This window comes from Quercus suber, unplaced genomic scaffold, assembly GCF_002906115.3.
Source record: "Quercus suber isolate HL8 unplaced genomic scaffold, Cork oak 2.0 scaffold_259, whole genome shotgun sequence".
Lineage (NCBI taxonomy): Eukaryota > Viridiplantae > Streptophyta > Magnoliopsida > Fagales > Fagaceae > Quercus > Quercus suber.
The window spans coordinates 197819-216677 of NW_027069715.1; the positions used below are offsets into that span (position 1 = coordinate 197819).

Genomic DNA, 18859 nt, shown 5'->3' on the forward strand with positions numbered 1-18859 from the left:
CAAAAAAAAAAAAAAAAAAAAAACAAAAAACAAAAACACAATGTGTTGTAAAGTTTTATTTATTTATTTATTTTAATATTAAGATGCTTTTATTTATTATTCATCGTAAAATATGTAAAATTATTATTCCATAGTATAATATCTATAAATTGTAAATAAATTCTATTAATAAGATAATACAATTTTCACTGTTGTTTATTAAATAAAAAAAATCATTGACTGCTACTATTTTATTCTACCACTTTCAATTATAGTCTAATCGTTAACATGATATTATACAAACTCTGAGATATCATAAATATCTTGGTAGTAAGTTCTTGTTTCTCTTGTAAGATGAATCTTCTACAATGTTGAGAGTATCCATATATTGATGCTGGTGTTGGATGTTTGTCATTAGGATGTAGATAAAGAAATATATGTACATGGGGTAGTCTTCTCTTTTGATATTTAATAATGAAGACGTCTGGAAGTAAAAAAAAAAAACAGCTTCATTATATTAGTATGGATAAATTTTATTTATATAGGGAAAAAAAAGTAATTAGAATACCTCCTATCAATGATTTAAATCATTTAATAACTGATTGAGCTTCATATTAAAAACCCTTGTAACTACATCAGGTTAATCTTCTGCTTTTAAATTCGGATAACCTATTGAGAAAATAGCTCAGTAACATTTAAAATTACAGATGTATATTTATATTTCAATTAGACTCATTATACGTGTTTTGCGAGTACAACAATACTCTTTTTTATTTATTTGTTTTTTTGGTTTAGTGTTATACTTTGTAATCCTTAAAAGTGATATATAAATAATCATGTGTATTTTTTTTTTTTTTTAATAAGATAGAGAACCATAAGAAGTTGAAACTCATTGGGACATTTGAATTTATTGATTGGGATAAGAATTATGATATGTAAAAAAATTTGAGATTTCAACAAAAGAAAGATGAAAAGGAGGAGTTGAAACAAAACATAGACAACTGGAGACCCTAAGATGACTATAAGAGGGTTGTTTTGTGAAAAAATAGTTCAAAATGGGACTTTTGTTTCAACAAAGGAGAAGGCAATCTGTTTATAAGATATGCTACAGTGAGAATGCAATCACCCCAATAGGCTAAAGGGAGATTGGATTGAAGTTTTAGGGCCCTAGCAACATTCAAGAGTTGTTGGTGCTTCCTTTCACCCACAAAATTTTGTTAAGGGGTATAAGCACAACTCTTTTGATGAATGATGCCTTGAGCACTAAAGAATTCAAGTAAAGAAAATTCTAGAGCATTATCTGATCTAATTGCCTTAATTCCAATGCCAAATTGAGTAAGAATCATATTATAGAAGGAAATAAGAAGATGTCTGACATCAGATTTGGCTTTCATGAGATAAGCCCAAGTAGACATGGTAGCATCATCAACAATAGTAAGGAAAAACTTATAACCATCATGTGTATTGACAGAATATGGACCCCAAACATCCACATGAATTAGAGAAAAAGATTCAACACACAAATTGTTATGAGAAGGAAAAGGCAATTTCTTTTGTTTAGCCAAGGGGCAAACAATACAAACATTAGTACATTTACCAGAGAAAGAAGGTAATACATCCCTTAAAGGTGACAGTTTATTGAAAGAAGGGTGTCCTAATCTAAAATGCCATATGGTTGACATATCTTTATTGGAAGTGGAAGTTGAAAAAGCCGACTTGAAAGCCTTGTTGGTGGAAACGTAGGCAGACAGAGAAGGTGCAGTTCTAGAGATTGATTTCTGCAACAAGCATAGACTATTATGGACTTCACCCACTCCAATCGTCCTCTAACAAGAAAGGTCGTGAATGAAACAGAATTGAGACAAAAACACAAGACAAAGAGGCAACTTTTGAGTATGTTGACTAACAAATAAAAGGTTGAAAAAGAAGGATCGAACAGAAAGAACATGTTCAAGAATTAGAGAAGTTGAGAGTTTAATAGATCCAAAGTGGATGATATATGCTGATTCACCATTAGGCAATTCAACAACACAATGGGAAACAGTGGTATAAGATTGAAAAAGAGATATGCAACATATAATATGATCACTTGCTCCTATGTCCATGACCCATGTATCATTACCAAAAGCAATTCTATTCACAAGCTAAGCAAAGAAAATGGAATGCTTGAGATTACCTGCAAATAGAGTGGATTGAGATGTTGAAGCTTGATTGAAAGAGACATTGTTGGCCATAGCAATGGCATTATTCTGAGCAACATTGCCTCCAATCATAGCAAGCAGCTTCTGGCACTGCTTAAGTGTGAAAGGGAAAGACTGTTGTTGCTGTGTGGAGATTGCAGCAAATTCTTGAGTAGACTCAAGAGTGGACACTTGATTGGCCCATGACTTGGTCTTGTATCTAGGAGGATATCCATGGATTTTGTAACATTTCTAAACAATGTGACCAAGTAATCCACAGTGGCTGCAAGTAGGCATCTCCTTTCCTTTCTTGGAATTCTTGGGACCAAGAGTCATTGATTTTGCCGCAAAAGCTGTGGATTCAACAAAAGGACCATTGTTGCTGCCTTGTCCAATTGATCTTTGCCTTTACTCTTGAATTAACAAGGAGTACACCTTGTCAACTGGTGGAATAGGACCCATCAATAGAATTTGTCCTTGAATTTGAGAGAAAGAGTCATTGAGACCCATTAGAAGTTACATAATCGTTTCTCTGTGGTCAAGATTAGAAATCTTGTCATTCACATGGCATACACACTTCTCACATGAACAAAGAGGAAGTGGATTGAAATTATGTATCTCATCCCATAGAATTGAAAGATTGGTGAAGTAATCACTCACAAAAAGCTCCCCTTGAGAAATACTAGCAAGGTCCTTCTGCAATTGATAAACCCTAGGTCCATTACCTTGAGAGAATCTATCTTGAAGTTTCTTCCAAACCTCCTTGGCAGTCTTGCGATACACCATGCTAGTTGCAATTTTAGGGGAAACACAATTAATGATCCAAGAGACCACCATGTCATTGCATCATGCCCAGATTTGCACAAGAAGAGGAATTTTCTCCATTGCTAAAGTCAGAGAAGCAAAACCATCAATGAACCAAAACTTGTTCTTGATTCTAAGGGCTCTTTCCATTGATCGTGCCCATGTAGGATAATTTTATCCTCCAATGAGTGGTTGAGACACGAGAATTGCACCAGGACTTTCAGCGTGGTGAAGGAAAAATGGATGTGACTCATCAATAATGATACTAGCAGATGCTTGATCAGTGGAAGCCATTGATGAAGCTTTGAAGAAGAAAACCTAGCCTTTGAAAGAGAGAAAAAGGAATTCTTGTCGAGGAAAGAGGAAGAAAAATCTAAGCAGAAGTATAAAATTGCTCTAATACCATATTGAAAATCAAAAAGAATTGTATTGATGATGTATATTCAGTACAAGCTCCTATGCTACTATATATATATATATATATATGAAAACAGAGGAAGATTAGAGGAGAAACTAACTAACCAACTTTCCCTCCAATAACAACAAACAAACTAACTAACACACGTGCTAATTACATGCTTAACACTTATACATAAAAGCTAAGCTACTTGTCATTTACACCATCTGTTATTCCTTTGTTGTTCCTGTCATTTTGTTCTTCGATCTGTTGTTTGTTGACTTCTTCTTCTTTTCTTTGCTCTTATCTTTGTCAATCTCTTTGTTACTTTGACAATATGTACAAAAAGCCACTTGACCTTCTTGACAGTCAAGTTACTTGTTTCAATGATTTAAAAATAATGTGACATAATAAGCCTAATTGTTATTCGAAACTGCCATATAATTGGTTTTAGCAGATTTCTCCAACATGATTTGGAAAGTTAGGTAGAAATTTATTGGAGATTTTTTTTATAGGTACAATTGTATGAATACAAATTATCTGTATCACATTTTGTATTCTACTTTATATTTCATTAATAACAATTTGTCATGTGTTTATCTTTTTTCATTTTAAACTTTGACTATTTTATAAGGAAAGTTACACAAATACGTGGCAAATTGTGATTAGTGGAATATAAAGTAAAACACAAAAAATAGTATAGAGGATTTGTATTCCAATTGTATATTTATATATTTATCTTTTATGTCAAATAAATGACTCAAAATATAAGCTAATCCAAACATATTATATGTTTAGTTTTTTTCTTTTTCTTTTTCTTTTTCTTCTTTGGCTTATTCGCACATTTTCCTTTTGCTAAAATCACAGGGTTTTTTTCTTTTCTTTTCTATTTTCACTTTTAACTTTACTTTTTACTAACTTATATTTTAAGTAAAACAAGTCAGTGAAAGTTAAAACATGTTGTTATAGTACTGCTTATGTTCAAAAGCTTACTTTCTTAGAAAGATAAATCGGGGGAAAAAAAGCTGAATCTAAAATGAGGTTTTTTCAAAAGTCGTAAAAAAGAGAAAATAAATATATCTATAAATATGTATGTGCAATATCTTGGAAATCTCTCGTACCAAAAATAAATGGTGAGGGGTCGTCTCCACGTAGTGACACTTCGTTGGTCTGCCTTTGGCCATATGTTTCCCTTCTTTCAACTCTCCCTGCCCTAGCCAAAGCCGGAGTTCATGTTTCCTTTGTGTCAACCCCAAGAAACATCCAAAGACTTCCCAAAGTTCCTCCTAATTTAGCACCTCTTATAGATTTGGTGGAGTTTCCATTACTCACACTAGACAATGAGATCTTGCCTAATGGGGCCGAGGCCACTGTGGATATTCCACTAGACAAAGTTGAGCACTTTAAGATTGCATATGATCTCCTGCAAATTCCATTCAAGAAATTCATCCGAGATCAATTGCCAGATTGGATTATTGTAGATTTTTGTGCTCATTGGGCTGTTGATATTGCACAAGAGTATAATGTCAAACTCGTGCTCTTCACTGTTATGTCTGCTGCAACCACTGTTTTCTTGGGGAGGCCACCAGGATATGTTTTTCTTTCTGACCAAACACCAACTTGGCCATCACCAGAAAGTCTAACAAAGCCGCCTGAGTGGGTTAGTTTTCCATCTTCAGTGGCATGGAGAGAATATGAAGCACCATTTGTACACGCAACCCTATATACAAAAGATGCTTCGGGCATAAGTGGCGCTGCAAGGATTTCAAAGGTCCTGTGTGCATGTAATGCGTTGGCTATTCGTAGTTGCAAGGAGTTTGAAGGTGAGTACTTGAATTTACACGAGAAACAGATGGGAAAGCCGGTGTTTTCAGTGGGTTTGCTCCCTCAGCCTCATGAAAGACCTGAAACATCAAAAACCAATGATGGGTCATGGAGGAAGATCTTTGAATGGCTTGATAAACAAGTTCCAAAGTCATTTGTGTTTGTAGTGTTTGGCAGTGAGTGCAAGCTTAGTAAGGAACAAGTTCATGAGATTGCTTATGGGCTAGAGCTTTCTCTAGTGCCTTTTTTATGGGCACTAAGAAGACCCTTTTGGTGAACTGATGAAGATGATATTTTGCCTTTCGATTTTAGCAATCGAATATCTGATAGGGGAATGGTGTGTTTTGGATAGGCTCCTCAGATGGAAATTTTGGCACACCCAGCGATTGGGGGGTCATTGTTTCATTCTGGGTGGGGATCTGTGATTGAGATTTTGCAATTTGGTCATTCTCTTATTGTGTTGCTACTTGTTTATGATCAGTCTCTGAATGCAGGTCTTTTGGTAGATAAGGATTTGGCTGTGGAAGTTGAGAGAGGCAAAGATGGATCCTTTGATAGGGATAGCTTAGCCAAGGCTCTGAGATTGGCCATGGTGTCAGAGGAAGGAAAGACATTCAGAGTTCGTGCAAGGAAGGCCGCTGCTATATTTGGAGACGAGAATCTGCATCAGCAATACTACATTGATCGGTTTGTTGAGTATTTGAAAAATAGGGAATAAAACAGGAGTGATTGTCGACAATCATGGTAATAAGGCTTTGGTTTTTCATAGGAACCAGAAGCGTCCTTTTAGACCTTAATTAAGAATAATTGTCTTAAATTTATTTTGCTACTTTCTAGTAAAGCTAATCGCATCTATTTTCAATTTCTTCAAAAATCAAGAAAAATGCTTTCATAAAAATGGGTCCAAAACCCAGTTTCCTAGGTAGAATGACTAATCTATATATATATATATATATATAGACAGAGTTTAGAGAAAATTCAATTAAAATTTGAAATTAGAATCTAATTTTGTATCATATGTCTAAATATATGTGAGAACCATACTATAATTATTCACTTAAGTTTTTTAATCTTTGTGCTAAGTGAGTTAATGAGTGAAAAATACTAAGAATCTAATATTAATAAACTATAAAATTAATAATTAAAAAATAATCACATATAATCAATAAAAATCACTACACAACAAAGATCACCACACATTCTATCTTATTAAAAATTATAAAAAAAAAATCATAAATATTATTAAATTTAGATAAGAATTTTAATATGTGACTAATTACATTTACATTCAAAAAAATAATTTGATTAATTTTTTTTATGATAAAAATAGTGTTTAATTTTAAATGTATTCATATATATATATATGCATGTGTTAAATGATATTTTTTTTAAAATAATTACACTAATTATTTATATTTTTATAATAAAAACTATGTTTAATTTTAAATACATTCATATATTTGCATGGGTTACATGCTAATCTATATATATATAATAATAGGTGAAGCAGAGAGAGTGTGAAATTGAATTTCAAATTAGAACTCTAATTGCGTGCCACGTATATACACCAATTATAACTCTAATTGTGTACCACGTGTACACACCAATTTTAGTCAACTAACGCTGTGCTCTTTTTTTTTTTTTTTCCTTGAATAATATTAGGTTCACCCCCCCTTCTAGAAATCTGTGTTTTACATTAAATGTTGTGCTATTTTTTTTTTTTTTTTTGGGCTAAATAAAACCTTTTGATATCAGACACGCCTGGTTCACCTCCCCTTCAACAACAATCAAATGCAAATTAGAAATACAGCTCTCTACAGATCCAAAACTCTCAAATTCAACTCCTCCAAAACTCACACTTTGACCTCAACAACACCCACGATGACTTCTTGGAGCCTTCGTGTTCTTGGGGCAAACACGAATAGTATCTCACTTCAGCTTTACCTTTTATCTCTCACAAAGAGACTCAGACTAATCCTCCCAGAATATAAATTGGGGCAAACACCGTTCAGATCCACATCCCTCTCTTCTTCTTGTTTGTTCACTTCTCTCTCTCTCTCTCTCTCTCTCTCTCTAGAAGAGAGCTTTTTTATTATTATTATTTGCAGGTTAAGTTTAGGTCAGGATTGAAATTCTCCATGAAGGGAGCAGTGATGAGGAATAGAGATAGTCATGCACCACTCTGATGATGTTTACATCAATCTGTGCTGATAAATTTCTCACAACCCATATTTTTTCTGAGCTCCTTTCTTTTATTTTTTCAATTTGTGTTTATTAGTTTATTTTCTTGGCAATCTTCCGGGTCTTTTATATTCTATAGATTTTTGATGATGAAGAAAATTAAGATGAAAGAGAAAAAAAAAAAAAAAAAAGGAACCAAGTGATGCGGTCTTCTGTTTCAGAAGATCGAACCATGATGCAGACCGTACAACATTTTGATTATGGGGATAAACTTTGGTTTCTGATGGTTCCTTCTTTTCTTTCCCTTTATTTATTTATTTTTAAATTCAGTTTAACCATTTCGGTGTTTGTTTCATGATAAAAAAATATACAATCAAAATCTTCCAATTACAGATTTTTGTGTTGTAATAAAATTTCCTTTTTCGAGTTATGGCCTATTGGCTCGAAGAACAAAATTATTTGGGCAAAAAAATGTTACAATATTATTTTGGAATTTTATTTAGTTTAGTTCAAATTGTTAATTGAGGCAGTGTCAATCAAAATGCATACACTACCTATAGACAAATGAAAATATTAACATAATGTTTTGGTACACTGAACCCCAGATAAATATGGATGTAAGATTTCAAGGGAATGGTTTAGGTTTACAAAACACAATTTTTACATGATTTGAGTTTGGCTTCTCTTTTCAAAAATAAGAAGAGGAAGAAAAGTTAAGAATAGGTAATATTACCAGTTCGACCATGACTCTTCCACCCTCACTTCCAAGCTTTGTAACCACCAGATTTCCGGTGCTACTAAGTCCTCTGCCGAGCTACGGCCGCTACCATCAAGCTCCAGCAGCAACTCTTCATGTCCCACGATGCCGGCGAGTCTGGTCTAATACAAATGCCGCTTTCTTTGGGTGCCTTCGACGATGTCGTTGTTGGGTCATCATCTTTCAAGTCTCCCAATATGGTGAGTTTTCGAGTTTTGAGTTTGACTTTACAATAACTGTTTGTGCTTTGAGTGGTATTAATGTAAATGGTGGTGAATTATGAGGATGTTTTTGTTTAATTTACTAGGGATCAATGATGAATGCTTTTCAGTTGTGACTATTCTTATTTAATATTTTCTGGTTATTCGTATTTTTTGATTTCAAGTATTTTGGATTTAGATCTGTCAATGTCAATTCCTTTCTCTACAGAGATGAGGTGGGTTCTTTCTAAGCTTTTCTTTTTCAGGGTTTGTAGGTGGGAAGGGAAATCCTTGGAAGCAATCCAAGTCTGAGTAGAAGCAATACTACCAAGTATAGTTTCTACTTTATTGGAACCATCACCGGTAAATTTTTTTTTTAATTGAATGTTAAATATACTTTATGTTTGGATATTTAGTTGGATTGGTTTGATTTTTAGGTATTTGGGTTAGAATTTTTTTTTTTTTTCATTTAGGTATTTGGGTTTGGATTTTTTTTTTCTATTTGTTTTTGTTTTAAATATTAGGATTAAAATGGTTCTAGGCTATTCTGTGATTGATTTTACAATTTGCATACTATGCTGCCAACCATGTCTTCTTTGTTGGATGCTGCTTCTTTCTTTACAACAATCTGAACTGAAACAGGTACGTATTGTTTTAGACATTTCTTATATGATTTATTCTATTCTAATCTATTTGTTTATAGGACTTCTACTAGATGTTTCTTTGCATATATTTTATTTGAATTTTCTTCAATATATTTATTTAATGGTATATTGCTATGATCAACATGAAGATTAATTAATATTTTAGATGCCTCTTAGAAGTAGTGAATCTAATTTTTAATATTAGTTCTTCTCCTCAAAAAGTCTAAATATGTGCACATTCTCATGGATTGATTCCTTAATGTACAGCTTTGCCCAGTTTTGAAATTGGTGGATATATGACAAAAAAACAGGTATACAATAGTTTTCGGTGGTAAATGATTTTAATATAGTTAATTTTTTTTTTTTTTTTTTTTTTAAGTTCTATTGCCATTTATAAATGGCCATTAATATCAGATTGAATTAATTATGAATCTAAGAGCAAGCACTGTGAAACTAAATTGAATTTTAGTATAGAACTTCGAAATGAATAGCAAAGTAGAAATTGACAATGAACATTCCACCTGACAATTATCAATGAATATTCCATGCCTTTACGTATGGGTGGATCCTTTTATTTAAGTTCTCTTTTTTAGAACTCCCTTCATGCCATATCATTAAGCATTATGATATGTTAATCATGGAAAATTTTGTGTGTATTGTTGTGTTTTCCTTCTCTAAAATGGGATATGCTATGAAGTTTTTGGGTTTATGCATGTGCAGAAATAATAATAGCTTAATATGTGTCTTTTAATGAACCAATGCTGTATTCTATTAAAAATATACCAAATTTTATTTTGTTTTAAAATACATCAAGTAGGCTTTAGGATTGAGGTTGAATTTTTTTTCCCCATCAATTACATTTCAGGGTTTGCTATGACTTGAGCTACATTGTCTAAGGAAGTCAAACACTTTAGTGAGAGTTTTGCTTTTTGTTTATGTGTCCTTAGTATGTTTAATTATTTGGTTGATTTATTAATTGACATGCTATATCAATAATAGGTTGTTGGTTGTTGCATCTTCATCGTGATCACAAGGCCTCATCAATATAGCTGTTTTGACATATAGAAAAAATGCTCATTTAAAACTATACAATGTTTAAGTTAAAAAGTGAAAGGTTGTACCGTATGACACAAACACGTTTAAAAAATTAAAGCCAGATGCTAAATCTCACACAAACGTTAAACCCACTCATCCAAAGCTAACTGCCATTAAAACTTCTTCCTCAAATAAACATATTTTTCAATATGTTTTTATCGTCCTTTTGTCAAAGCACGAATTCACAAAGATCTTTATCAGATAAGATGGTGGGTATTTTGCAAGAAGATTACTAAATCAAAAGGTTAGGAACCGCCATTGTGAGATTGTCTTCCCACAGTCTTCAACCTTACTACTACTGTTAGACTGCTGGACCCGCTGCTGGTATTTATGTTTTTAAAATTAGGACGTTAAATATGATTTAGGCTTTTGGGAAAAGGGTCTTAGTGATAGAAAATTCATCGTTTTTCTATAAGTCTTATTGCCTTCTTCAAATTAATATAGAATCTCCATATCATGTTATTATATTATGATAATCAATTTAGCATATTTTAATTGAAGTTTCACTTCAAAATCCCTTTGAATATGCTTATGATGACTCCCTTTGTACTCCTACTGATGGTAACATTGATTTTTAGATGATATATGGGATTCTAGCAGGAAGGGCATAAGATATAGCTAGAGATTTGAGTTTTGCATTTGCTAGAGGCTTTGCTTTGAGTTTGCTGGCAAGAAAAAGGGAAGGGTAGCTATGGTTCATGGGGTTTTGGATGGTTCACTGACTACATTGTTCAGTTCCAAAGCCAAAGGAGTTGATGGATTTAGCAATTTTTGGAGAAGTTTAATATGAACTAATTGTATTTGATTGATGACAATATAGACTTCATTATTATTCCTGTTTCTTTTTCATCATGCAGTTTAGTGGCTTGATGAAAGTACAAATTTAAAAAAAAAATCATGAATCTAAATATTTATGAGGATTGAAAAAATAAACTTAGGGAAAATAGTTTGTTTCCCATTGCTTTAAGTTTTACATTTAGTTTGCTTTAAAAATGTCCAATAGCATCACTTAAATAATAAAATGCAATATATATTTTTATTGTTTTATCTAATTCTATCCTCCTTGAGATAAACCCAAAAAGACAAAAAAGAAATTGACCAATAGTATCAGTATAGTTAACCATTCCCGTGCAGTAATACTAAAATACAATATATACGAGTTTATTAATATAAAATATATATACTGTTAAGTTTTGTTAATGAAATTTTCTGGTTAATAATATGAATTTAGACTTAACTGAGCCTTTTAAACATGAATAAACTCATGATTAATAATATATTTATCCCATGCCGTAGCACGGGACTACATACTAGTATATATTAAAATGTAAAACTTAGAGAAAATCCAATTAAGTTTTAAATTTGATTCCAAATGTTGTCTAATTTTGCACCATGTGTCCTATTTAAGTTTTTTTTTTTTAAATTTTTATTCCAGGTGAGTTAATGGGAAACAAAAGACAAAAAGTCTAATATAAATAAATCATAAAAAACTCAATAAACAAAAAAAGAAAAAAAAAAAAAAAGTAAATTCATATCTATATCTAAAAGAAATTAAAATTAAAAAAAATAAGAGAGAGAGAGAGAGAGAGAGAGAGAGAGAGAGAGAGAGTAATTTGAATCTGTATATGTGTGTAATTGTAACTTTTTTTAATTGTACCATGCATATGTACAAGTTATACACTAATATAATTAATCTACTTATCTATGAAATAATTAATCAAAAACACCCACAAAAGAAATTAAGAAGATATTTATGGAATCCACGTTAACCTTTCATCATGAATATTAAAATTGACATGACCATTACAATATAAGGAAATCAGGAATCTATCCCTAAAGCAAATGATGGCATATGAATCAAAACACAAGATTAAGCTAACCAAACAGCCCTTAATTTTTTTTCATTATTTCATGTGGTACAAGTTCTAGATGTCGGAATTATGATCCCACTTTACATGGATTATTTCATATGAAAGTTTTATAAATTTTTTATGAGACGCAGCTTTATTCATGTTTGGGACAAACGAGGACAAAATGGGCTTTTGCCCTTTTTGGGCACATTAATTAGCTTTATACCCCATTTCTCAAACTAAGTAGGGAAATGCCCCTCTTTTAAAACTTGATTTATAATAAAACGAGTTAGAAAAAAAAAATTTCTAAAGCCCTATAGTAGCGTTTTAGTGAGCCTGTAGTGACGTTTTTAACTCGACTTTAATGAAATCGAGTTATAAACAAATTTTTTTTTACCTATAACTCGATTTTATTGAGGTCGAGTTAAAAAACATCACTATAAGTCTTAAAAAACGTCACTATAAGCTCCTTAAAACGCCACTATAGGGCCTAACTCGATTTATCATAAATCGAGTTTTAAAAGATAGGCATTTCTCTACTTAGTTTGGGAAATGGGGTATAAAGCTAATTAATTTGCCCGAAAAGGGCAAAAGCCAATTTTGTCCAGACAAACGAAATTAAAGATTCATAAAGCGAACTAGTAATTAGTAATTACACTAAAATCCTACACCATCATGCCATCGAACTAATAGAAGTTTACAAATTGAACGATATCAAACTCTATCGTAACGTATCGTTTCATGTGTGAGAAATTTATTGTATGTAGATTTCCTAATTCTAACCAGACTTATCATTTTCTCAAATAATGAATGAGTATTTTCCATGATAAATTATGCGAAGTTTTTTTTTTTTTTAATTGTATATAAAAGGAAATGAATGAACCGACTTACATTAAAAATTAGTATATGTACAACTAACATCAAATACCAATTAACAATTCTAATTCTAAATATGAATAAGAGAATTTCTATGGACTCAATAAAAATCTTATAATATTTTCACATTACACTTGTTTTCAATTGTAGTTGGTTCCCGTCTAATATTTTTATTAAGACATGTTATATATACAACATTTTCACAATAGATCCTAAATGACAAGTTGATACTTGCTTTTAATGGTAGTTAAGAAAGTAATTTTAATGATATTAAAATAATTAATAAAAACATGTTACCTAGGATTTGTCGTGAAAGTATTTTGAACGTAACATTTCTCATTTTTATTATTTTATTTTGACCTATGAGGAACTGGCATCTCAACCATTGTGACAATTTGTTTCAGCCCTGTCCCCATGGGCAACGCATTGCGTACTAAGGAAGGAGTTTCGAGGCCTTATAGTAGCACGGACTTCTTTTTCTTTCTAGATCATGTGAAGGGCGCCCATCCAAGATCGTATTGTTCCTCTACAAAGACAACAAACGCTATCAACGGCTAGGCACCATTCTCTTTCTTCCCTAGCACAACTCTATGACTAATGCTTAGAACACATTTTCTTACTTATTTTTCAAATAACATGAATCAAAATGACAAAAATTAATGGATGAGATAGGAGTCGTGCATGAAGCTAATTATCTCATCCATTAAATTTTGTCATTGTGATTCATGTTCTTTGAAAAATGAGTAAGTAAATGTGTTGTAAGTATTAATCATAGAGTTGTGCTAGGGACACAACAAATTAAATTATCACAATAGTTGAGGTGTCAATTTCTCATAGGTAAAAATAAAATAATAAAAATGAGAAGTGTTACATTCAAAACACTTTCACAAATTCAAAGGACATAATTGGGCTTTCTAAGTTCTCAACAAGGCGAGTAGGTCTCCTTCTCCACTCTCTGCAGCATAGGGTTTCCATTCTCTTTGAGAAGGACGTGTTGTTCCCTCTAGTAACAACATTACTAAGAGGGCTAGGGTTCCATTGGTGTGTATAGGGATACTATACTTGTCTAGGCATGGAGGATCTCGCCAGAAGGTGGAAGAAGTTATATCTGTCTGAAGTGGAGGGTAAGAAATTTGATCTTTCAAAGGATAAAGAGACCTTTGACTTTGTCCTTGCCGCGAAGTTCTTCACTCAGAGATCGATTAATGTAGACGCAGTGGCAAGAACATTTCGACCGATATGGCGTACAAGACGCAACTTTGAAGTTAGCAATGCGAGTGACAATATTGTACTGACAGCCTTTGAGTTGGAAGTTGATGCAGAGAAGGTTCTTCTAGGTGAACCATGGACTTTCAATAGACACTTGGTGGTTTTGCAAAGTTATGATGATTTTGTCCTAGTTCAGGAACTCAGTTTTGACAAAACTTCCTTCTGGGTTCAGATCCATAATCTACCCTTTTCTCTATTGACGATTAAGGCTGCGATTAGTCTTAGGGAAACTTTGGGCACTGTTTCAAAACCAAAGGATGCAGCTGAGATGAGACGTGGAAATTTCATGAGGGTACGAGTTGTAGTGGATGTTACGAAACCGTTGTGTAGGGGTAGAGTGATTACATGGGACCAAGGAAGAGAAGGCTGGATTTCATTTATGTATGAATGCCTGCCAAACATATGCTACTAGTGTGGCCACCTCTCACATGATGATAAGGAGTGTGTCGTGTGGCTTAATAGCAAAGGTACTTTATTGGGGAAGGAGCAACAGTTCGGACTATGGCTCAGAGCACCATAATTTAATCCAACAAGGAAAACAATAGTCGAAGTGCAAGGGTTCGATTGCTCAGGGATGCAACAATATCCATCACGTAGGCCAGATGATAATAGCTTGGGTCACAATGCAGATACACTAGCGATCTCCAATCTAGTCGGGAGTGTTAACGCTGTTGAAATGCATATTGAAGGTCCAGGGAATACGATGTCAATGGAGGTGGTAAGGAGTGGAGGCTCTCAAATGCATGACAAACANTAAGCTTAGACACTTGAAAGGAACCTTGACCCTACCGTGGCCCACAATTGGCGACTTTAGCGAAATTACAGGAGCATTAGAGAAGGAGGGTGGGAATGATAGGCCGAGACAGTAAGTGAAGAATTTCATTAAGACCATTAACTACTATGGTTTGCAAGACTTAGGTTTCATTGGCCCAAACTTCATGTGGCTGTACCAGGGAGTGGATGGTTTGCAAATTAGGGAGCGGTTGGACAGAGCAATGGCAACCCTAGGGCAAATAAACATCTTGCCTAAGGCCAAACTATTCCAACTTACTTCTTCAGTATTGGATCACTCACCATTAGCCCTTCGTATGGTGCAGAAACTGAGGAATAAGAAGGCTAGGAAGACTTTCAGATTTGAATCAATGTGGCCTAGAGATCGAAGATGTGAAGAGGTGGTATAAGAAGCGTGGGAGGAAGGTAAGTTGGCAAGCACAGGGAATATGTTAGGGAGTTTCTTGGAAAAATGTCAAACCAGATTGGAAGTATGGAATAAAATGGAATTCGAGCATGTGGGTAATAAGATAGCTGAGTTGCAAAAACGGTTTGCATGGATTGAACTCTAACCTTCATCCCTAAGATTAGTCAAGAGTTGAAGAGTACCTAAATCAACCTAAACTGTTGGCTAGAGAAAGAGGATGATATGTGGTGGCAATGGTCAAAACTTAATTGGTTTCGATCAGGAGATAGGAATACAAGCTTTTTCCATGCAAAAGCTTTTGCCTGACATAAGAAAAATCTCATTGAAGGAATACTGGGTGCAAATGAGGTATGGCATGAGGATGAGGAAAAGGTGAAGGAAGTGGTGGTGGCATATTATGATGAGTTGTTTACCACGAGTCACCCAGTAGAGTTTTTAGAGCTTATCCAAGCTGTCTAGTCAAAGGTGACTACATTAATGAACCAAATGCTTACTAGAGACTTCACTATAGTGGAGGTCAAATTGGCTCTAAAGCAAATGTACCCACTGAAAGCATCAGGACCGGATGGTATGCCCCCCTTTTCTTTCAACACTTTTGGGCTACAAGTGGTAAGGTGGTCACAACAACGATACTGGATTTTCTTAACCTTGGTTTTTTTTCTCCTGACTTTAATAAAACTCACATTGTTTTAATTCCAAAGGTTAAGAAGCCAAAATAGGTAACTAATTATAGGCTTATTAGTTTGTGCAATGTAGTGTACAAAATTGCATCAAAAGCTACAGTTAATAGGCTAAAGAAAATATTACCTTCCATTATTAGTGATACCCAAAGTGCCTTTGTGCATGGAAAGTTAATTACTAATAATGTACTTGTGGCCTTTGAGATTATGCACCACATTAGCCAAAAAAAAAGGGGGAAGGGTTGGGGAGATGGCTCTGAAGCTTGACACAAGCAAGGCATATGATAGGGTGGAATGAGTTTGTTTGGATAAAATCATGGAGAAATTGGGTTTTGATGTAAAGTGGAGGAGTCTTATTATGCATTATGTCACATCTATCATGAATTCTATAAAGATTAATGGGGTTCCTAGGGGCAATATTGTTCCATCTAGGGGGATCCATCAAGGAGACCCTTTATCACCTTACCTCTTTATTTTATGTGCAAAGTTCTCTCATCACTGATAAAATTTTCAGTGGTACATGGTGTCATAGGATGAGTTGCTATTTGTCGTGGTAGCCCAAAACTATCACACATTTTCTTTGTAGATGATAGCTTGATTTTTTGCAAGACTTCTCTTGCAGAGTGTGATGCCCTCCAAAGAATCTGAAGGTATATGAGCAAGCATCAGGCTAGCAGCTAAATTAGGTAAAAACATCCTTATTCTTTAGTAGCAATACACCCAATGCAATCCAAGAGGAAATCAAGCAAAGATTTGGAGCTCAGGTTATAAAACAACATAAAAAGTAGTTGGGCTTGCTCTCGTTGATGGGGAGGAATAAAAGGAATACCTTCAATGAGATTAAAGAGAAACTTCATAAAAAGTTGGCGAGGTGGAAGGAGAAGATGTTGTCTAAAGCTAGAAAAGAGGTGTTAATCAAGGTGGTGGCCCAAGCTATACCAACATACACCATAAGTTGCTTTAAACTACCAGACTCATTATGTGAAGAATTGACAAGTATGATAAGGAACTTCTGGTGGGGAAAGAGGAAAAGAAATTAGCTTGGCTGAGTTGGGAGAAATTGTGTGAGCCAAAATCTAACTGTGGTATGGGGTTTAAGCAGCTTATATTGTTCAATCTGGCTCTCTTAGCAAATCAGGGTTGGAGACTCCAAACCAATCAAAATTCCTTGGTTCACCCGGTTCTCAAGGCAAAATATTTCCACGGTGTGATTTCATTGAGGCTTCTCTTGGTAACAACCCTTCTTATTTTTGGTGTAGTATCATGTCTACTCAAAACTTTGTTAGAAAGGGTGTACAATGGAGAGTTGGTAATGGAAGCAATATTCGAATCTGGGGTGACAAACGGCTACCTTCATCCTCCACATACAAAGTTGTTTCACCCAGGCAGTTTCTACACCCAGATACAAGGGTCAGTGAGTTGATTGATCATGCCACATCAAGCTGGAAGACAAATGTCCTTGATGCCTTATTCCTTCCCAATGAGGCCGATGTGATAAAAGGGATTCCAATAAGCTCCCTGCAGATAAACTGATATGGGCAGAGGCATCCAATGGCAAGTTTAGCGTTAGAAGTGCTTATGGAGTAGCAATGCGGCTCTCAAAATCTACAGACCATGGTGCAAGCTCGGACAACAGCCAGTTGCATCAATTCTAGAAGAAGATATGGGACCTACCCCTGCCACACAAGTTTCGTCACTTTACATGGCGGGCGTGCAGAAATGTCCTTCCCACAAAGGTTAATATCATGCGACAGAAAGTGGTGCAGGACAAGATCTATGATGAGTGCAGATTGGAGGCCAAGACAACTGGTCACTGTTTTGGACGTACCTAAAAGCCAAAGAAGTATGGTCATGCTCGAAAATGGTGGTGTCATTGAGTTAAGCAAGGTTCCAATCTTTCCAAGATTTGCTATGGGATATGTTGTTTAGGGATCAAGTCAATGAAGATAAGGTAGCGAAGACTGTCATCATTGCATGGGCACTGTGGTACAATCGGAATGAGATCCGAAATGGTGGGAAGCGAAGAAATGGCAAGGAGCTGGTTAGTTGGGCTTCACAATATATGGAGGAATATAAGACAGCTATTGAGAGTATTGTTAGCAAAGCACAGCTAGTTGAAGGACGAAACACATGGGCTCCACCTCCAGTCAATGTATTCAAAGTTAATGTCGATGGGCTATTTTCATGGATCAAAAAGCAGTGGGCGTTGGAGTGATTATAAGGGATGACAAAGGAAGGATCGAGGCTGCACTGAGAAGAAGATAAATGCTCCGTTGGGTGCTATTGAGGCAGAGGCTATGGCTTTCAAAGCAAGTCTGATGTTTTCAAAGGACATACGTATTCAAGATTTCATCATAAAGGGGGACTCGCTTATTATTCATCGTGCCCTAGCCCCTATGCGAAACCTCCACCCACCTTTCTCTGTGGCTGCTGTAAGGAATGCAGGAACTGTGTAGGGAGTTTCATAGGGTAGAGTTTTCTCATGTTAGGAGACAAAGTAATCGACGAGCTCACTTATTAGCAAAACACGCCTTTGGCGTTGTTGACTACATTGCTTAGATTGAAGAGAATTCTTGCTTTCTAGAGCAAGCTCATATCCATGATGTAACGAGTTTATCCAGTTCATAATAAAATCTCAATCTTCTTATGAAAAAAAAAAAAACACTTTCACAAAGTAGCAAGTTATTATTAATTTTAATGTCATTGAAATTACTTTCTTAACTATCATTAAAAACAAATACCAACCTATCATTTAGGATCTATTCTGAAAATATTGTATACATAACATGTTTCAATAAAAATATTAGACGGGAGCCAAGATTTCAATAAGTACGAAGCTAAGATTTCAATTGAGGGTCACTGAAATATATATGAACCAAACGTTAACATTTTGTTTGAGGAATTTTTGGAATTGGGATACCGAAA

The 18859-nt window shown here is 34.4% G+C and overlaps 1 non-coding gene and 1 pseudogene across 1 annotated transcript; both read left to right on the top strand.

The window, feature by feature from the left end:
* Positions 1-4490: 4490 nt before the first annotated feature.
* LOC112037084 (putative UDP-rhamnose:rhamnosyltransferase 1) lies at positions 4491-5902 on the top strand (annotated as a pseudogene).
* A 1427-nt stretch (positions 5903-7329) lies between these two features.
* On the top strand, positions 7330-7429 carry LOC111985802 (small nucleolar RNA Z221/R21b). Its single transcript, XR_002880071.1, has one exon. It is a non-coding gene; the product is annotated as a small nucleolar RNA Z221/R21b (small nucleolar RNA).
* The last annotated feature ends 11430 nt before the right edge of the window (positions 7430-18859 follow it).